This window comes from Mizuhopecten yessoensis, unplaced genomic scaffold (genome assembly GCF_002113885.1).
Source record: "Mizuhopecten yessoensis strain PY_sf001 unplaced genomic scaffold, ASM211388v2 scaffold9301, whole genome shotgun sequence".
Classification (NCBI taxonomy): Eukaryota; Metazoa; Mollusca; class Bivalvia; order Pectinida; family Pectinidae; genus Mizuhopecten; species Mizuhopecten yessoensis.
This window is the reverse complement of record NW_018407979.1, coordinates 236,373-246,259: the sequence shown is the minus strand read 5'-3', so window position 1 is coordinate 246,259 and position 9,887 is coordinate 236,373. Positions and strand designations below refer to the sequence as shown.

Below are 9,887 nucleotides of genomic sequence, written 5' to 3'. Positions count from 1 at the left end.
TCAAGTATATGGCATTGAAAGACTGGTATCATATAACATAAGAATGTCTAATATTTTTTTGTGAAAATTTGTAATCTTACTTGCACTTTTTAATTACACTAGAAGTAACTTTGAAACTTTTGTATCATGTTATGTGTAGATGGACAAAGATATGGAAAATACCCTTCACTAGGGCCATGCTGGTCAGTTTTTTTGCTTTTAGCAAAAGTATTAAAATGAATCCAGTTCTAAACTCTATGTGTCTTTGTTGACCGTTTACAATACTTAATACTCATTAACCCCTAAAATTTCATAATGAACTATTCCAACCTTTAAATTGGGAGAGTTCAAATGTGTCTTCAGGGGTGAATGAGTTAATAGTACTCGTACAACATTGAGTCTTCTGTGCTCAGTGATGCTTCAGACCAGATTTGGTGAAAGTCTTATTAACCGTTCAGAGGGAGTAGTCTTGCAATGGAAATAGTTGACAAACAGATGGACAGACATTGAACAGATAACGAGTCTCAGTTTGAGCTTACATGGGCATTTAGAAACTAGAAAGATTCCAATCGACGCAAGATTCAGCAGTGACAGAAATCCTAGAGACGGCTGGATAAACTCTCGCTACGGTAAAGCTGTCAAAGAAGGATGAGCACAACATTTTATAAAGTCATGGCTTCACATGAAGAAAACCATATATGATGACTCACTTATGAATAATTTACTAGGACAAACCACAGGCACTGGAGATTAGCCAATGGGAACAAACTTAATGATAATAGATACTGATGGAACCTCTATAGAGGCTGATCAGGATCCTGACTGTTTTTGTTTTTTTTATTATTGGCTTATCTCAAGTTCCTGTCAACAAAGTTAATGATTGCAGATCTTTGTTGGAGACTATAATAATGAAATTCCACTGACAACTTCATTTCAAATCAACTCAATACACATTTGTAATAACAAATTACAGCACCCTCTTTGGAATTTTGAGTGCACACTAGTCCAGGAGGTTATCTAGTTGCTTGGTCTTGTTCAGCTAAGTCCTTTGAATTTGCGAAATGCCACATCGATCTACAAGACGGAAAACTAAACAGACAAGAACTACAGTGGATGAGCTGTAACTTTTCTTTATCAGAAAGTTTTCGGAAGACATCTTAAACAAAGGACAAAGACCTCCAAATCACAGTCATTTCTTCAGATCAGGATGAGTCCATTATGGTTTACAGTGGTAAGAGGGTTAAATCAAGGGCATATCTCGCAGCCTTGACTGGGTGTGGAAGTGAAAGCTAGGAAATAGAGGTTTGTTTTTACTCCTGAAAAGCTTTATTTTTGGTAAATCACCACTTCAAAACTTCTCAATTGAACAATCTAGAAATATTTTGACAGTATAAATAAATAAATAAAAAAGTATACAACATTTGATATAGTGCCCTATTTAGCTAACATAAGCCACTCTAAAGTGCTTTACAGTACATAGATATACAATTAATACAATAAGCCTATACATAAACCAATACAATTTTTGAGGACTTCGCAGGAGCTGCCCTATCAGGCGCTAACTACTGGTCATATGCCACCTGGCTAATATCTCCATATGTGCGTATGCCTGCATGTGTGCTGGAGATGTAATGTATAACAGGTACTGGCTCCACTTAAAAATTATGTTTTGTAATATGACTTTGATAGTCAAGTTGAATGTCAAACAGAGGTTTGTTTTTACTCCTGAAAAGCTTTTTTTTGGTGAATCACCACTTCAAAACTTCTCAACTGAACAATCTAAAAATATTTTGACAGTGTAAATTGATAAATAACTTCGATAGTCAAGTGGAATGGCAAACAACTAGCATACATTTACATCAAATGGTGAAACATTGAAAAGTACTTTCAAGAAAACACTAACGTTCCCCATTTCTCGATCTTTAAGTTTTCATTCGAGCGATATAAATGGAAATATCACAATTCATTATGAAACCTACGCTGATGGCCCGTCTCTGTTCTTATTCCATCTTTGCGTATTGCAGAGTTATCTGCTCTTGTGAGCAGGTATTGATTGTTACGTCATTGGTTTGTGAGAGTAACGTCATCAATTTTTGAGTAAAAGACGTAATTTTCTCACACAAACCAATGAGTAACAATCAATACCTGCCCACAAGAGAAGATAACTCTGCAATATGCAAAGATGGAATATAACAAAGCTGAAAAACATATCAACCCTTCAGCAACCAAAGATGAAGGTAACACACACAGGTGACTGCATCTTAAACATTTGGTAATAAATACAGTAGGAATTGCACTGTAGCATCATACAGCTGTTTTGTCCTTAAATAATAATAACAATTCAAGGTCCTTATATACCGCTTTATCACAACCTAGTTCGTAGGTCGTCTCAAAGCGGTTCACAAATTTAGTATCCGTGGTTATAGGGCCTTTGCAACCAGACAATATCTTTCTCAACTCCCTGGGGAGCATATAGCCGGTTCTGCCATTTTGGCGCTCACAGCTAGCATTGAACAATTCTAGCACTGCCCAATCACATACTTATCTACAGCTGAGTAGACTAGAACAAGCGGAGTAAAGTATCTTGCTCAAAGATGCAACACAGTGCCGTGCCGTGACTCGGAACCCGCAACTCTACGGTCACGATCCGGGTGTCCTACCACGAGACTACCGTGCCTCCTTCTAGGAAACACAATCTTCACCCAGACAAATGTGTGTTACATGCCAGATGGACCAACACAAAGCTGTGTACATAGAAAGTAGCTTAGCCCCAGTGAATCATCTACTTCGCTTCGAATCAATGAAGAAGAGTGATGGAGTATATCGTATGTAGAAATATAGGAGATATGAAAATTCTACCCAAAGGCGTAGGATTTGTGTAAGAACCAAAGCTTACCGAGGTTAGTATCCAAATTCTACACCTAAGGTCCCCTAAACGTGCATCGTGAATGATGAATGCAGTGGAAACACAAAAATTTATGTTTTGGAACAAGCTGTGCAACGGTGTATATATATAGCATCTCATTTATATGAAAGGCAATATTCCTAGTACGTCTTTCCGATGTTATATACGAACCTCGCAGTAAAGTTTGAATAGGATTCATTCCTTACATTATGTGTATTTTTGAAAAGTTCGGTATCACTTCTTTCGTAAATGATTTCATCTTTAACGAATTCGTACCTCCTAAAGCATGCTGGAGTCGTTTTTTGAAATGTTTTCTAAATGCATTTTACGATCGACAATGGCGCGAGGATTTGGACAGTAGGCCAGGGCTGCACAGATACGCTCAGATTCGTTCTTGCCAAGGAGTAAATCCGGTGTTACAGTTGCTTGGGAAATAACTGAAATGCTGAAAAGGTCGTTTCTTTATGTGACAGAAAAGTTAATATGTCGTTTGTGTGGAAAAGAATCGGACGATGTAATTCTGCTTTTCCTGATAATATGTCCTTATCCGTACAAAAGTAGAGACCTATTATTCAACCAAGTAGTGAACACTTTAGACTTAGATGATAATGAACAGTGTAGTTTTCTTCTAGGTGATGAATACGTCTTAATGATATCTGGGAACTTTTGATGATAAACATTTCACAAACGTTGAAAACAATATTCAACGAAATGAACGACCTTTTTAACGCCATATGAATAATGGCAAAACAATTTATGAAATGCAAGAAATAGTGTGGGTATACATTTTGATTGCATTTTATTCTGTAATAATCTTGACCTTCGAGGAAATAATTAAAGAATGTCTGTCTATCTGTCTGCCTTGCATCCCTTTACCAAGGCCCTGCCCTGGACCTGCTCCTTAATGACTCCACTCCGAACAAGGGCTAGTTACGCCCGTGGCAGCATAGGATTCCAGGCAAGTAGCCTATTCTATCTGGAATGGACGATCAGACACCCGACTCTAGCCACCGATAGCGCTGACAACACTAGCGTACAGGCGTTCCAAACCAAATAACGGCAGATTAATACAAAATCCAAAAGATCATTTCAATCTCAACGACACATGCTGATCAAATGTTATCAAACTAGAGGACTTAATAAATGAAAAACATGAAAGTTGACCCCCTTAAAAATGGATCCAGCGTCAGTTTCTGAGGAGCCGTCTTACAATAATTAGATTTGTACATATAGGATGGACGACTCCTTCCCTCCCCTACGTGTCTCCCTTTTCTATTCCTTCACTCCATACTTTATCCCTTCTACTCATTTTTCCGTCTTTTCTTCTTCTGCTGAATAACCGAACTACTCGGTAGTGAAGTGGACGTAAAACCAATCAATCAATCAATCAGTTTTCAATGTTGAAAATGGAACCGGAAGCCGTGGAACACATGTTTTTTTTTACATAATTAGGTCACTGTGATCTACTTATCAAAATTTGACCTACACTGTACAAATAACTGGGGTTAGAAGTGAACTTAGAAAAGCTATTTTAACCGATTAGTTCCCCGTGACCTACTTTTTAAAACTTTACCTTATTATTAAAAATTGGCCTTGGGTCAATTTTGAATTCGATGACAAATTTTCGGTAGCCGTGATCGCTAACGCGCACAGTCATTGTACTACTGTGTGCTATCAAGCGTGAGCTTCAGACCACTCGCTCTCCCAAGAATTTCGGTTCGAGCCCCGGCGGTGGTGGAAAAAAGAGAGTGATGTCTGATAGGGTTAGTTGTTATTCCTCCGATGGCATGGTGCTATATTGGGGAAAATATTCGTACAGTATATGATATAATGCATTATGCAGAAGAACTAAACATCCCAGGTATGCTACTTATGATAGACTTTGAAAAAGCGTTTGATTCTGTTTCATGGGTTTTTATNTATGGTTCGTATTTTTTTAAAATTAATTTCCATATGGTTAACTGTTCAACAGGACAATTTCAACTTTGTACACACGCGCTCTTGTTAAGAACAAAATACAAAAATGTTCCTAGTAATGAAGTGCTTCATCACGGAATTAGATCCGTGGCTTGACAGAGGAGAAGAAATTGCGACTCTCGTGATACGGTTGTGAATGTAGGATATGATTTAATCAGGGCCCGTATTCATGAAACCGTTCTCATGCTCAAGCATGGAATTTGTGCTCAAGCCTAATTTCTTGTTCCGTTGAGAAATTAATAATAAAATCTTATTTTGTCAATGATTGTACAAATTTGAAGAGACTGAAAGCCAAATACCGTTTTCAATGTTTACATTTGACTTTTTGATCGTTTGACATGATTTAGGGACTTAAGTGAGATACAAGAAAGTTGGTCTGAGCACATTTTCATGAATACAGGCCCAGATTGGGACTTGGCAAGTCTACTCTGGAGCAGTGTCACAGTTACACATGCGTACATATTATATTTAGGTCACTGTATGGGAACTGAAAGCGGGACAGTTCTAAATGAAGTGACGTAAAGTTATAAGAATGTCCATGGATGTATGACCAGCTATCTGTTCGGTAAGTCATTTTAATTTCTGTTTCTGTCCTGTCTCCCTAAATCTTGGAGACTCTGTTATCTGTATTTACGCCTTACTTTACCTATCGGAAATTCCTAGCACCCGATCGATGCGATAAGTGTCGTTCCGGACTCGTACTGTTGTATCATCTATCTTTTTTTAAGATTTTTTTTAACGATACTTTTCCTCTATAAAAAAGTTATATATTTAAATTTGAAAGAATTAGTTTGTGTGCTCATATGACTCCCCATGAGGGGACAGGTAAATTTATGCGGAATACACACTACCAAGAGTTGTCGTTCGTTACACACTAAAATGTGGGATCCGCTTTGATACAGAAAAAATAACCATAATCTATTAGTCTCAGATAACAGAAGCATACTAGATATTTTTCTAGACAAAGACTTATTTTAAGTTACCTTTATTGCATGAAATGATTACAAGACAGACTTATTGTTAAAATTTAAATAAGACACATATAGTCTACTTCTTTAAAATGTTAAATAAACTTTTTTTTTGATTTTACAACAATTATGAAACAAGTTATTTCAACTTATATTAATCACTCTTGTTGGCCCGGAAACTAACTTGCGGGGGGTCTTAGTGTGGGAGGAAACCAGAGAACCTGGAGAAAACCCTCGACGTCGGGCAGGTGACCCTTAAAACTTTTCATGTCCGATCGGGTAATCAAACCCCAGCTGCCTTGGTGAAAGGCAAGTGTGCTATCCACTGCACCACCCGATCTCTCATTTAAAAAGGTTAATGGGAGTGTTCAGGTAGAGGTAAATATAGATGTGGTTACAAATCTGAAATTGCTGTGTAACAGTCACCCATCATGGTATTGCTTCAACATACATATCTTACTTTTCAAAGGGAAGAAACTCACGTTCGTAAAATGTTGATATTATATATAGAAATGTGATGTGTGTTGTAATACACTGTCTCTTCGTTGGAGTAGGGGACTGCATGCTCTCAGGTCCCAAAAACAGTTAGAAGGTGGAGGAAAATCACTCACATGCTATCAAGTTCAAGACAGGATGCATGTAAAGAGATCGTGCAGAGATGTCACATCATCAATGTTATCGGTGTGGTCAGCAGTCTAAGGGAGATAACTTGCCCAAAAATCACTACACTCTTCCCCGTTTTATGAAACCCCCTCTTGAAGTTGGAAGCTGCTGTTTGGGAAACATTGATGAGATGGTCATTTTTGGAGTAACAGATCCTCTGGTGTTGTTCATGATGCTGGAGATGATTGTTCTCTGGTGGTGGGAGTTGGGCAAGGTCCGGTCACCCCTTGACCATAAGGGGTCCCTAGAAGGACCACATTTTCACTGAGCCTTCTAGTAGAAGTTCAGGCCCATACTTAGTAGATCCGAGTCTGTTGGAAGGCTTAACTTTACTGTGCCCTCTTCCAAGGTACAGGACCGTTACAAATATAACCTTTATGGTGGTGTTTTTCAGGCCCATACTTGGTAGATCTGAGTCTGTTGGAAGGCTTAACTTTACCGTGCCCTCTTCCAAGGTACAGGACCGTTACAAATATAACCTTTATGGTGGTGTTTTTCAGGCCCATACTTAGTAGATCTGAGTCTGTTGGAAGGCTTAACTTTACCGTGCCCTTTTCCAAGGTACAGGACCGTTACAAATATAACCTTTATGGTGGTGTTTTGTACTATTTTGACTGCGGATGATGTTCTCTGCTCTTTCATTGGCGGTGTAATATGTATAACCTGATTCCCAATAATAAGGATACCAGCATCTAGGTCAATGACAGTCATCCATGATGGGGGCCCCACATACGGTCCAAGTTACTTCCGTGTTTCCTACACCAATCAGTAGGTCTTTTATCTCCTATACTATTTCTTCATTGCCGTTAAACCCTGGAGCTGCATTCAGTTCCCCAGCTTCAGTGGCCCCTAAAGTTAATCCACCAATTCCTGTTTAACCAATGTCAGAGTGGCAGCCGTATCTACAACAGCCTGTACTGGCGTTTCATTTAAAGTGAGTGTTATGGTGATACTACTTCCATCAGAGATTGCCAGTTTCACCTCTCTCACAGGTAAAAGGACAGTGACCTTGACCTTGATCTATCTGCGACGCCTCTCTGTGGTTCTCAGGAGGCAGATCGAGACCTCTGATTGCATACCTGGGTATTCCGTCCCTTTTAGTTACCCCAACTGGCGGCACTTTTGTTGCCCCTTCCCTGTTACCAAGTTTTTTAAATAAATGATCTTGATCACTCGTTCTGTAATCTTTACATAAGCAGGTGTTAACAACACAGCATCATTATGGAGTCATTGAAGTGATAATAATTCATAATATTCATTTGATTGGAGATGTATACTTTGGCCTCAGATTAACCGAATTTTTTTAAGATACAGTTCAGGAGGCCGCGGTGGGCCCATTTACTGGACCTCACCTTTACTGGGCTCCAACCTTGACTGGGTATCACCCTTTACTGGGCTCCACCCTTTACTGGGTACCACCCTTTACTGGGCCTCACCCTTAACTGGGCTCTACCCTTTACTGCATGGACTCCACCCTTTACTGAGCCCCACCCTCTACTGGGCCCCACCCTCTACTGGGCCCCACCTTTTACTGGGCCCCACCAATTACTGGACCCCACCTTTTACTGGACCCCTTCCTTTACTGGGCCCCACCATTTACTGTAAAACGTGGGGCCAAGTAAAGGGTGGAGCCCATGCAGTAAAGGGTGGAGCCAAGTAAAGGGTGAGGCCCAGTAAATGGTGGGGCCCAGTAAAGGGTGGAGCCCATGCAGTAAAGGGTGGAGCCCAGTAAAGGGTGAGGCCCAGTAAAGGAGTTTCGGGTACATAAAGTTTTTTTTATTGATGTTTGATTTATTATTGTAGAATTTTTATGTTTAATTATTATTGATGATGATTCATGATCGTAAGGATTTACAAATTATCAAATTATCATATATTTAACCCTTTTACCCCTATGTAACTTTAGTAGACTCTACCATGCATTGATCTAGATGAGTCCATTATGGTCTCCAGTGATGACAGGGTCAAATGACAAAAGTGTTGAAATTGTGTAACTTTATATTCATGTACAGTGTTTGGTTGTTAAAAAATTGACTAGATTAACGGATGACTGCCTTTGACTTGAAAACGTGACGTCTGTAACTAAAAATGTCATATTCATGGGATGATTTGCCCTTGAAATGACATCCAAATATTTCTTCTTCCTTTTCCACTGGTATGTCACGTTCATTGTACAGTAAAAATGGGTGTGATTTCAATGACAGCAACCGTATCTGTGAAGTGATATTCACTATATTAACAGGAGGTTAGATCATATAACAAACAGAATGTCATGTGAATAGAAGCAGGTAGTAAGTAAATTTCAGGGGAATGCAGTGGGTGTGATGCGGTATGATGATATCGCAGAAAGGTTTTTTAAAAATTTGAAATTCGTAAAAAAAAAATCTTTAAAACAATTTTACGACAAGAAACTATAAGATAAGATTCCATAGTTAGAGTGTACAGCATTATTTAGCTGTTGACAATGATTTATAGATGACTTGCTTTTCATTAAGATTGACACAGATGGGTATTTAATACGGGGTATCAACATATACACACAGGTGTGCTGGAGGGTCATGTTACAGCCTAATTCACTCTTTTAACTTGATGCCACACCAACGTTTCTTTTTACCTAAATAAGTTGTAGTCTGGAAAAATTGTGTATAAGCTGTTTAATATCATAACACCCAAGAGTTTAAGTCTCCACCAGTTCCTTATAACTAGTGGCTGTCTGAATATTATAACTGTCAGGAGGTTGAGACTGGAGAAGTTCTTTAGTGGCTGTCTGAATATAATAACTGTCAGGAGATTGAGTCTGGAGAAGTTCCTTAGTGGCTGTCTTAATATTATAACTGTCAGGATATTGAGTTTGGAGAAGTTCCTTAGTGGCTGTCTTAATATTATAACTGTCAGGAGATTGAGGCTGGAGAAGTTCCTTAGTGGCTGTCTGAATATTGTAACTGTCAGGAGATTGAGTCTGGAGAAGTTCCTTAGTGGCTGTCTGAATATTATAACAGTCAGGAGATTGAGTCTGGAGAAGTTCCTTAAAGGCTGTCTTAGTATTATAACTGTCAGGAGATTGAGTCTGGAGAAGTTCCTTAGTGGCTGTCTAAATATTATAACTCTCAGGAGATTGAGTCTGGAGAAGTTCCTTAGTGACTTTCTAAATATTATAACTGTCAGTAGATTGAGTCTGGACCAAGGCGACCGGGGTTCGATTCCCCGAATAGACAAGCTTTGCAAGGCCTGGGAGAAGTTCTTTAGTGGCTGTCGGAATATTATAACTGTCAGGAGATTGAGTCTGGAGAAGTTTCTTAATGACTGTCTTCATATTATAACTGTCAGGAGATTTAGTCTGGAGAAGTTCCTTAGTGGCTGTCTTAATATTATAACTGTCAGTAGATTGAGTCTGG

The 9,887-nt window shown here is 38.9% G+C and overlaps 1 protein-coding gene across 2 annotated transcripts in view; it reads left to right on the top strand.

Moving 5' to 3' along the window:
- The first annotated feature begins 5,325 nt into the window (after positions 1–5,325).
- Positions 5,326–9,887, top strand: part of LOC110457731 — a 15,446-nt gene continuing 10,884 nt past the window's right edge. The window contains exon 1 of one of the 2 annotated variants that reach the window (XM_021509116.1): positions 5,326–5,426. The gene's annotated coding sequence lies outside the window, so the exon portion shown is untranslated. Of the gene's footprint in view, positions 5,427–6,129; positions 6,208–9,887 lie in introns of those variants that run through there. The other variant, XM_021509117.1, reaches the window with a different exon arrangement.